This window comes from Apium graveolens, chromosome 2 (genome assembly GCF_009905375.1).
Source record: "Apium graveolens cultivar Ventura chromosome 2, ASM990537v1, whole genome shotgun sequence".
In the NCBI taxonomy this organism is placed as follows: domain Eukaryota; kingdom Viridiplantae; phylum Streptophyta; class Magnoliopsida; order Apiales; family Apiaceae; genus Apium; species Apium graveolens.
The window spans coordinates 31,377,407-31,388,255 of record NC_133648.1 but is presented as its reverse complement, the minus strand read 5'-3'; the positions used below and the strand labels follow the sequence as shown (position 1 = coordinate 31,388,255).

The 10,849-nt window shown below is 35.1% G+C and overlaps 1 long non-coding RNA gene across 1 annotated transcript; it reads right to left on the bottom strand.

Annotated features, from left to right (window-relative positions):
- Nucleotides 1–1,027: 1,027 nt before the first annotated feature.
- LOC141705887 (uncharacterized) lies at nucleotides 1,028–2,269 on the bottom strand. The gene is made up of 4 exons (XR_012568520.1): nucleotides 2,181–2,269; nucleotides 1,724–1,769; nucleotides 1,475–1,592; nucleotides 1,028–1,275 (listed from the first exon to the last, which is right to left on the bottom strand). It is a non-coding gene; the product is annotated as an uncharacterized LOC141705887 (long non-coding RNA).
- Between the last annotated feature and the right edge of the window lie 8,580 nt (nucleotides 2,270–10,849).

Here is a 10,849-nt window from a genome sequence, read left to right as displayed (position 1 = left end):
GTCTACGGTAACAGTTTATGAAGCTAATGTAACACTTTGACAAATAAGAAATTGAAAATGTGCTATTGGTATATAAGCAACCCCAAATTCAATAAAACATCCAAAACAGCAAACATCTAACAAACATCCTCCCAAAACATCCAACCATCCAACAACCATCCTACTAAAACATCCAACCCCCTACTAAAACATCCAACATACAACAAAAGTTAAACTACATAAACAAAAGTTAAACTAGTTCACGGTTTAACAGATAGTGTTATACGCTTATAAACTTGAAGGTAATCAGTAGACCACTTGATAGCTTCTGTCGACTTGTCGGACTCTGCTGCTGCTTTTGTCGAATTTTCAGACTCGTCGAGGTTGATCTTCCAAGAACATTAATTAAGGGAAAAAATCTAACAATGCATCAGATGTAAAATGCTACTTCATTCGGATAAAACTTATAGATCCTGGTGATGTGAAAGATACTATTTAATTGTATTAAAAGGATATTTCACAACACAGGGAGTTTTATTCGAATGATGTAGCATCTTACGTCTGATACAATGTGAGATTTTTTCTCATCTTTTTACTCTCCATGTTGGCCAAAGTCAAAATCAATTAAATCAAAATCAGATTTTTAATATCAAATATAGATTTTTTGGCAAGTCCATCGGATGACCCCCTTTGTTGCACCCCTGATTGAAATCTTTATCACATCTAATAAGGTTATATTTTACGTATGCAAGAACACAATAATATCAGAGAGTATAATTGTTGAAATGATTGTAAGGATATATAGAATTACACAACTGACCTCTTTACAGTTGATTATTGACAACAAGGGATGGCAATATGGTTACATCCCCTCTTGCCCTTTCCCAACCTACATAGCATATAATTGTCTATTAGTTATACTTTTCAAGCTCAGGGGGAATCTCCCCAGAAAGATTATTAACATTGAGATACATGAAAGTGTGTGACAATTTTATATCAGATAATATAATTAAGGTACTTAGGGAAGAAAATTAGCTCCAAGAAGATATGATCAGTTATGGGGCCACTACCAGAAGTTCATCACGTCCATGTACATATTGTTCCAGACCTATCAGTCGCTCCATGAACAGCAGAGAACAGAAGAATTGTGTTCCTTCAGAGTTCTAACAACACTAGCTTTAGATATCGACCAAACAGAGACGGATCCATCAGCTGAACCAGTTGCAACATAATTGTCATCTGCACTGGATGCTAAAAGATTTCCATCAACATGACTAAAGCATATAGTCTGTCCATCTATACCAAAAGAAAGTGTGTTGCAGTTACTAGGGAAAATAATTGTGTTGGTACAATAGCCTTTCTGCAGATCCTAAAAATATACATATATAACCAACAAGTGGCTTATTTTTTTAGGAAGGGAGTGATGCAGGACATAATCAGTACTTCCATCAGGGTATATGATAATGAAATTTTAAACAAGGTAGCATGGCCTTACACAAGTTTGAAAAGGGTTGCGGCACTTGTATTTTTTCATACCCCAAACCTCTGGTGAAGTTAGTAGATCCAAACATACAGTATGAATGGTGATCCACTGCCTATCGAATGCACAGCTCCTGAAGCACATATATGGAGTAAGAAACCAGTAAGTAAAACTCAGCATCTACTTTGCAGTTGGTTATAGTTGGTTACATCAATCTTCCAACCAGTGGTTAAAAAAATAAAATCTCGTAACTATAAGTCATACCTCGTGGAATATGCAGTCAAGTATCATATATGACTATCCAGAGCCACTGCAACAAAGATGACATAAACTTAAATATAATAAGAATATATTTAAAAGTAATAAGAATTTACTCAAAATCAATGAAATAAAGTTTTTCTAGACATCAATGGAAAGAAAAAGAAGTTACTCAAAATAAATTCAACTATATGCTTGCAACAAAAATAAATGAAAGATTCAGCACAGGTGCATTATATGTGATGGTATATTATCGTACAATTTTGTGTCAATATCTCATAATCTCATTACAAATATTTAAAAATAAATTGTAAACAAAAAAGTAATGTACTTTATTTCACATAACAAAAAAAGTGATGTCAGGAGAACATAGACTAGAAACATATTAGGAACGGTGGATATATTAATACCAGCATTAAAGAGCACAATATTACAAGTAACTGAGGAAGGAAATGTATCATACCTTCATCATCGTTAAACATCAGATTCCCGGAAAGCAAGTCATTATGAGCAAACACCACCGGAGCATTAAGACGACCTATCAAATCATGTCCCAAATTCACCAAACATTTCTTGAAAAATAAAACTAAGTTCTCTGAAAGAGTCAACAGAAAATCACAAACACGTGACCCTGAAACAAAACTAGACTTGATTTTTCTGTTTAATTTAAACGATTGAATGCAACCATTCTACGATAACAGGGCTTCAGTTTTCTGTACCTTTTAAATTCTTGTTATATATTAATGTTTAAGAAGATATTATGAATACCACATTAAGTACAATTATCTCATGTAAAATGTATACTTATAATTGAGAAGGGGCAACACCTGTTACAGAGTGCAAACTCAAAACTTAATTCACTGAACTCAAATATCCAAAGTCCTGTAGTAAAAAAAATACAACAAAATAGTTAATTTTCATCAAATAAATAAACGATTGTAATCGCAACCGCAAACATATACACAAACAGACATAGACACAGAGGGGGCGAGAGAGAGAGAGAGAGAGAGAGAGAGAGAGAGAGAGAGAGAGAGAGTGAGTGAGGGAGAGAGAGAGAGAGAGAGAGAGAGAGAGAGAGAGAGAGAGAAATAGAGAGACAATGAGAGGAGGGAGAGAGATTAAGAGATAAACACAGATGGAGAAATTCCAAATCAAGAAAAGCAAATAACAAGGACATTTACAAAGCCCTAAATGAAAATAAAACCCTAAAAATTGAAAAATACCTTCAACTAAACACGAATACCTGAAAACCAAACACGAACAACTTCAACTGAACATGAACATGAACACCTGAAGCCCTAATTGAATGAAGACGGGAAGCCCTAATTAGAAAGACTCGAAAGACTCGATCCCCAATTCAATTGAAGCACCTAAAGCCCTAATTAGAAAGTAACAACATAATGAGGTCCTAAGAGATTGATAATGGTGGGGTAAAAGTGGCGGCCAAATTTAGCGAGAGAGAGGTTAGCAAGAGAGAGGTGAGAGAGAGGGAAAGTTAGTGAGAAATGCAAAGTGAGTTCAGAGAGAGGGAATGTATAAAAAAATTTGTCCAAAAAATTTCAAAGTCGCTGAAATTTGGGTGGTTGGAGCCCAAATTTTTCAGCTCTGAGCCCAACAAATTGACCCGCTCTGTGAGTCTAAAATCAGTTTTATATTTATATTTTTTTATTTTAATCATAAAATTTGTTAAAAAATAATAAAAATATAATTATTTATATATTTTTTATTATCTTTATAATTTAAATATTTATAATATTTCATATTATATATTTTTAAAACATATATATGAGTGCTCATATCAACACTCTTGTAAGATTAAATTAAATTAATATTTGAACTTAAAAATATATTATATTTATATTTTACTACCCTAAAATAACACTTTTACAAATATGTTACAAGCCGTAACACTTTATATCTAATATAACATCATATTTTTGGCTAAGATAACACAAAAATCATAATGTTACATTAGATCATACGAAGCATAGCTAAGGTAACATATTGAGGTAACATATTTTTGAAGGGGGTTGCGATAAGTCATATTTGATGTAGTGATCCTATTGTACGGGATAGGTGATAAACGAAGGTGGTCTCCTTTAAGCAGTTGATTCCCATAGGGGAAGAATCAAGAAAGATATGTGCTTCTCAATAAGGAAATGTGGTTGTACAAAGAAAGCTGTTGATGATTACTTCAAGACTGAGAAGTGTTATCTGGCAGAGATTTGAAGAACCAAGGAAATTAAGATGAAACTAATTGAAGATCAGTTCAGTGCTAGAGGAACAAGCATCTTTCATTTCAGTTACTCAAGAATCTGGAAATGCAGGATTTGATCCAAAAAACTAGTAACAATATTTGCAAGTCCTGGTACTTTACTTTTTCTAGTTGTTAGTTGAATTATCCTCTCTATTTAATTTGTATGTTAGGTTTAACAATCAAATAGGGGGAGATTGTTGGTGAGACTGAGTAGATGTATGAAAAGTTACGTGATAACTCAACACGAGAATAACACTAGAACATGACAGGTTAATAATACTACGTCTACACAAGAAATCGGTAGTAAATGAAGACATGGGAAATACAAAGAAATCAAAAGATTGGAAGAAGGCTTGAAGTTTGTTTACAGGTCACTGAAAGAATATGTTCATACCTCAGTGAAGAATAAAGGTTAAGGACTTTCAAGGTTTCAGAAATGATGAAGATTCAGTGTACAAGTGCCACTGGAATATTTCAGTGTATTAGCATTGATTGAATATAGACAGTGTTCGAAGCATAGGAATCTGAAGAATTGAAGACATGGTAAAAGATGTAAGTTATATGTCATAGCCTATTTGTATATTCGAGGATTTAACTCAACTCAAATAAGAATGTAATAAGTAAATAGTGGATCTACCGTCAAAAAGATCTCGCAAAGTAATATCTGTTAAAGGATTCAGAAACAAGGTTCATCTACAGACTTGAGGAATTAATTCACTGGAAGAAGTTCAAGAAATTGATCATGCCTCAGTGATATAAATCAAGATTATGGATTTAATCAAGTGACAGAGATCTTGTCAGAGTATCATTAATTACAAGGATTTAATCTGAAGAAAATCAAAGTGTCAAAGTCAAGACATGAAGAAACATCACGGAAGTTAGTCACTCATGAACCAAACAGTACATCGAGTGTCAACATTGAAGTGGTGGAATTGATTCATAATTTTCAGTGATTTTCAGAAGATTTGCAGAAAGATGGGTGTTGTTGAAGACTAGAATTAATTCTCTATTAATTAATTAAGTCATCTAATTTAATTAAGAAAATAAATTATATCTGTGAAGAATAATTTATTTATTAATTGAATTAATTGATTAATTAATTCTGAATTAATTTTAGGAATTTTCAGAATTTAAATTGGATTAAAATTCATTTAAATTCAGCAAGTCAAACTGATTGTACTAGTATGACAATCGGTATGACAATCAATAGTCATACCGAAAGTCATGCTAGTACAAACAATAGTCTCACCGAAAGTTACACTAGGAGGAGGATTGTCTTGCTAGTTCATTCTGATAGTCTTGCTAGTTCATTTGATTGTCATACCGAAAGTCTTGCTGAGATCAGGATTGTCATTCCAGTTCAATTCAATTCTGTTGAATGAATTAAAAAGAAACAGAAGCAGCAGAAAGCATCATCATCAAATACACAAGTCAAAAAACAAGAACAGAGCAGCCGCAGCAAACATTTTATTCTTCTCTGTAACTTCAAGATCAATTTCTAGATTGTAAAGTTAAATCCAATCAACTAGAAATCTTTATCTTGTTCTTGTGTAACAATCTAGCGGATCAAAATCCCTAGAACTTAATCTCAAATTGCGTTTAGCATTTGCATCTTTTTATTACAAAAATAGAAAAAGTTCATGTCGAATTTATTCTAGATTTGTGATAATTAATTTGAGATTAATTCCTTGTAATCGATACAGTTGTTATAACACCTTTCAAGTTTAATATTATTTTTATTTAACTTGAATTTTGTTTCACATTTTTTATTCCGCATTTAATTCGATTATTTGGTACTGTTTGTATTCAACCCCCCTTCTACAAACACATTGGGACCTAACAATTGGTATCAGAGCCTTCTGATTAACGAACAAATCAAGATCCTAGACTTTTGTGATTTTTCAACTCCTTGAATTTTTATTCATTCAAAAATTCATAATGACTTCACAAAAAGTTGGAACCGTTAAAATTCCACAATTTGATAAAGAGAATTATATTATGTGGAAGAAGAAGATGCTCTTATTTTTACAAGTGGCAAATCCCAAATATTCAAACTTGTTAAAGAAGGGGATAAAAACTCCGATGGTTATTGAACCAGAGGTGATAGTAGATGTTGTTGTGATTACCAAAGCTAGAACATATCCAAAAGAGCCTGAAGATTTTACTCCTGCTGAGAAGGAAGAAGCCTCCTTGGATGCCAGCCTTCAATTAATATTAATTGATTCCCTTGATCCCTTGATGAACAGACATGTGATGAACTGTAAAAATTCCAAACACATGTGGGAAACTATTGAGGTGATTAATGAAGGCACAGAGGAAGTTAGGGAGAACAAGTTGGAGATCCTAACCTCTGAGTATGAATATTTTAAATCAAATCCAGGAGAAGGAATTACTGAAGTGTTTGAGAGGTACAATGCGTTGATCAACAACCTGAACATAAATGGGAAATATTATTCAATCAGGGAGGTCAACAAAAAGTTCCTTTTAACACTGCCAACTCATCTTGAACATAGAATCACTGCCATTAGAGAAGCTAGAGATCTGAGTGAGATTTCTTTGGACAGGCTCTATGGAGTGTTAAAAACCTATGAGTTGGAGCAGATTCAACAGAAGGAAGTCTACGGGAAGGATAAAATGGTCAGCACATCTACTGCACTTGTAGCTGAAGGTCAACAACAACAGCAATCTCAACAATTGGAGAGAATGGTACAGTGTTCCAAGGCTGAGGAAAATATGTTAGTAGCAGAATATGATCCTCCTACTACAAATCAATCAAGTGATGATTTTTATTCCTTGGAAGAGCTGGAGCAATTGGAAGACGAGTCAATGGCCTAAATTGTCAAGAGATTCTCCCATGTCAGATTCAAGAGGAATCCCAAGCTTAAGTACAAGTCCAACTACAACAAATTCCAGAAAGGTGGATCTTCATCCTCTAACACCAGCAGTGGTGGATACAAAACAGGGATGGTTGATCAGAGCACCATCAGATGCTATAACTGCAATGAGTTGGGACACTTTGCCACAGAATGTAGGAAGCCAAAGCAAGTAAGAAAGAACTCTGAAAGGGCTTATCTGGCAAAGGGAAGAAGCTGGGATGATACTGACAGTGAAGATGAAGATGAAGGAAATCTTGCTCTTATGGCTATTGATGGAAAAGCTTCATCGTCAAGAATAGAGGTAAAACTTTCTGATGCTGAAATGGTTTATCATCTAAGAGGTAACTTAAATTGTGCACGTCGTGATAATGAACTGTTAAGTTTACAGATCACAGACCTTGAGAAAGAGGTCAATGAATTAAGACTTGTGCACATTAATCAAGACAAATTAAAAGAACAAGTATCTTTTCTAGAGAATAGAGTTGACTGTTATAGAAAACTCGAAACTATTCTCAAAGACAAGATCACCGGTCTTGAGACTAAGGTTAGAGCCTACTTCAATTCTTGTTCGAAGGCTAAAGAGTTCTACAGTAAGTAATCTGTTAATCAAACATCTGGAATAGGTTATGATTACAATGTTGTTATTTGAGAATTAGGCATAAACTCCCCTCCTCGTGTCTGTGCTAAAGGGAGGGAAGTACCACATGTGCTTAAGGGTGTTGATGAACCCCTCTATAAACCATCAATTGCTGAACCATTTGATGCGACCTCTTCTGTTATTCAGGAAGAAATACGTGCTGAAGATCATGCTAATGAGAAGGTTGTTTCCAAGTCAAGTGTATCGAAAGTTCCAGTCAAAGTTATGAAAGCAACTGAGACTAACTCAGACACACATGAGTTGGATAACAAAAATGCCATGTCTACCATGCATAAATTGCCTGCTGTTAATCACTCTCATAAAGCATGTGGTGTTTCTAATTGTATGTCTTGTGCTTTTAATATGATGTATGCTTATTTTAATGGTAAGCATGTTTCTAATGATAAGACTACTCCTCGTCAGCATGTGAATAACAAGAAGCATGATAGGTCTAAGACTGCCAGTCCTTCGAAGGCTAGAAAGGAGACATTTGTGCCTAAGCTTAAACAGAAATTTGTTAAGGTTGTTTACAAGGTCAAATGTTCAGTCATTGAGAAAGTTGAGACAATTAAAATTAAAAATGTTGTTTTGCCTGACAAAGGACAGTTCTACAAGTATGCCGGGCCCAACCAAGTTTGGGTTCCGAAGAAGGGTTAATCCATTTGTGTTGCAGGGCATTAAAATAGGTGAAACTGGAAGTGTGGATTCTTGACAGTGAATCATCAAGATATATGACCGGAGATAGAGCCCTGCTATCAAATGTGGATTGAGAAAGCTGGCCCTCTGGTTACCTTTGGAGATAACAGCAAAGGTTTATCTGAGGGATATGGCTGTTTGCAAGCTGGATATGTTATCAGTGAAATTTTGTATATTGTGCTAGGTTATTATCAGGAAGCAGTATCCAACATATAGCACCAGTGATGAGACTTGAAAATATTACGACATATCAGGACCTGCTGCACATTACACTTGGAATTGGACTCTAGTAAGATGTGTACAAGTGTACTCCTGGTTGGTGAGTCAAAAGAGGAAGTCAGTGCACCACAGTTCATGGAATTTGTAGCTGCAGATCTATTGGACTATGCAATCTCTTCTTCACAGTCTCACTTCAGGTTGGTATGAACTAGTGTACTACTCAAGCAATCGTCAAGGACATGGTATGGCACTCTAACAGAAGTTATAATGTTATATGAACTAGTAGAGTCGTCATATTTATAACTCTCTTATCACTAGGCATAATCATATTGTTTTATATGTGCAGTGATATATTGATAATGCTATCATTGAACTCAAACTTCTTTATACATTAGTGATTTCTTATGCCATGTAAAATCTTTTAAAATCACTATTGTAAATCATTTTCTCTCTATTACCATATGTTCTTTGATACAGGTTCAGTCTCCAATGAATTTCTTTCATTGACAGTCATGAGGTTGAAAACCCACAACATCTATCCCAGACTGTAAAGATATACACAGAAACAGAACCAACCAACACTCTCTTACCACTAAATATAGTATGAATGAGTGTGAGGGAGATAGTGCCTTAGTGCACCACATAAGGAAGGTTTTGTAGTCAACCCAGTAGCTCTGTCTCCTACATATATGAGTAGTATTTAAACCGAGACAACTGCTAACCCCCATACATCTTCTCAAAAAAATGTAATGGCTGAAAAGGCACAAAAACAGTTACTAGATTCATTCTCTCAACAGGGTGTGTCTATTGAAATTTGCCTGTCGGCCAGGGTATCCGATGTAGTGTCACCACTTCAAACATAAACAATTCTTGATGCACAAGGAAAGGTTACACACACAAAGGATGGGTTGACGGAAACAAGAGTTTCGACCATTTTAAGGTCAGATTCGATTGTTCAAGGTTCGTTAATGGACCAATTGCCTTTACAGGTGTTAGGAGAGGATACTGATCCAAAAGCCATATGTCAGTGGTCAGTGTCTACCTCCCTAGGCTTAAATCCCCTGGATGCATCTGCGGATAGTGGATCTGACATAGGTGCAGATCGGCAACTTGTTGACAATGATTCAGATATAACCTGATGAGTCACAAGGAAATGTCTTCACAGACATTAGAAGGGAACTTTGATCTTTATGCTAAATTCTTTGGATCATTGTTTACCTTCCCAGAATTCAAATCTCGAACCCTAAAAGGGAAACTAGTAACTTGTAAATTATGACTCAGATTCATCTGACGAGTTTAACAAGGATGGGGATTTGTGAACTCCCATTGCACCACCTGTGACCTCCTTAAGGATGGCTAAGGTGATTTTCCTTGCATGTACAGCTGGAATATGGAGCTATGAGAGGAGTGATACACTTGTGAGAATGACTGTAAACACGAGTGGAGAGAAGAGTGAAACACATGTGAGGTACACTAAACAGAATCACACACTCACAGTGAGGAAGAAAGAGAAACTACTTGTTATTTCTTTTCCAACCAAGTGAAATATGAGAACTCCTTCAGACGACAGCATACATTCCTTCTTTAAGGGGGAGATAAAAGCTTAAGTAATAGTTTGGAGGATTCCTCAACTAAGGGGGAGAAATAGCAGGGAGTAAGAAAAAGATCCTACATATGTACACTACACCACACCATTGTTATTTGTAACTACGGATCCTATTGTACGGGAGAGGTGGTAAACACAAGGTGATTTTCTAAGTAAGGGGAGAAGCTGTTTTCAAAAGGGGAGTACCATTGGCTTTTATCTGCGGATCCTATTGTACGGGAGAGGTGGTAAACGAAGGTGATCTTCTTTAATCAGTTGATTCTCATAGGGGGAGAAGCAAGAGAGATATGGGCTTCTCAACAGGAAATATGGTTATACAAATGAAGATGGAACTACTTGAAGATATGTTCAGTCTAGAGGAACATCTACTTGGAATCTGGAAAATGTTAAATCTGGTCCAGAACTTTTCTACTATTTACTTTGTATTTCTTTTTATATCTTTTTCTTATTTGTTAGTTGAGTTATCCTCTAGGTATTTGTGTGTTATTGTCCAACAAACAAATAGGGGGAGATTGTAAGTCATATGTCATAGCCTATTTGTATATTCGAGGATTTAACTCAACTCAAATAAGAATGTAATAAGTAAATAGTGGATCTACCATCAAAGAGATCTCGCAAAGTAATATCTGTCAAAGGATTCAGAAACAAGGTTCATCTACAGACTTGAGGAATTAATTCACTGGAAGAAGTTCAAGAAATTGATCATGCCTCAGTGATATAAATCAAGATTGTGGATTTAATCAAGTGACAGAGATCTTGTCAGAGTATCATTAATTACAAGGATTTAATCTGAAGAAAATCAAAGTGTCAAAGTCAAGACATGAAGAAACGTCACGGAAGT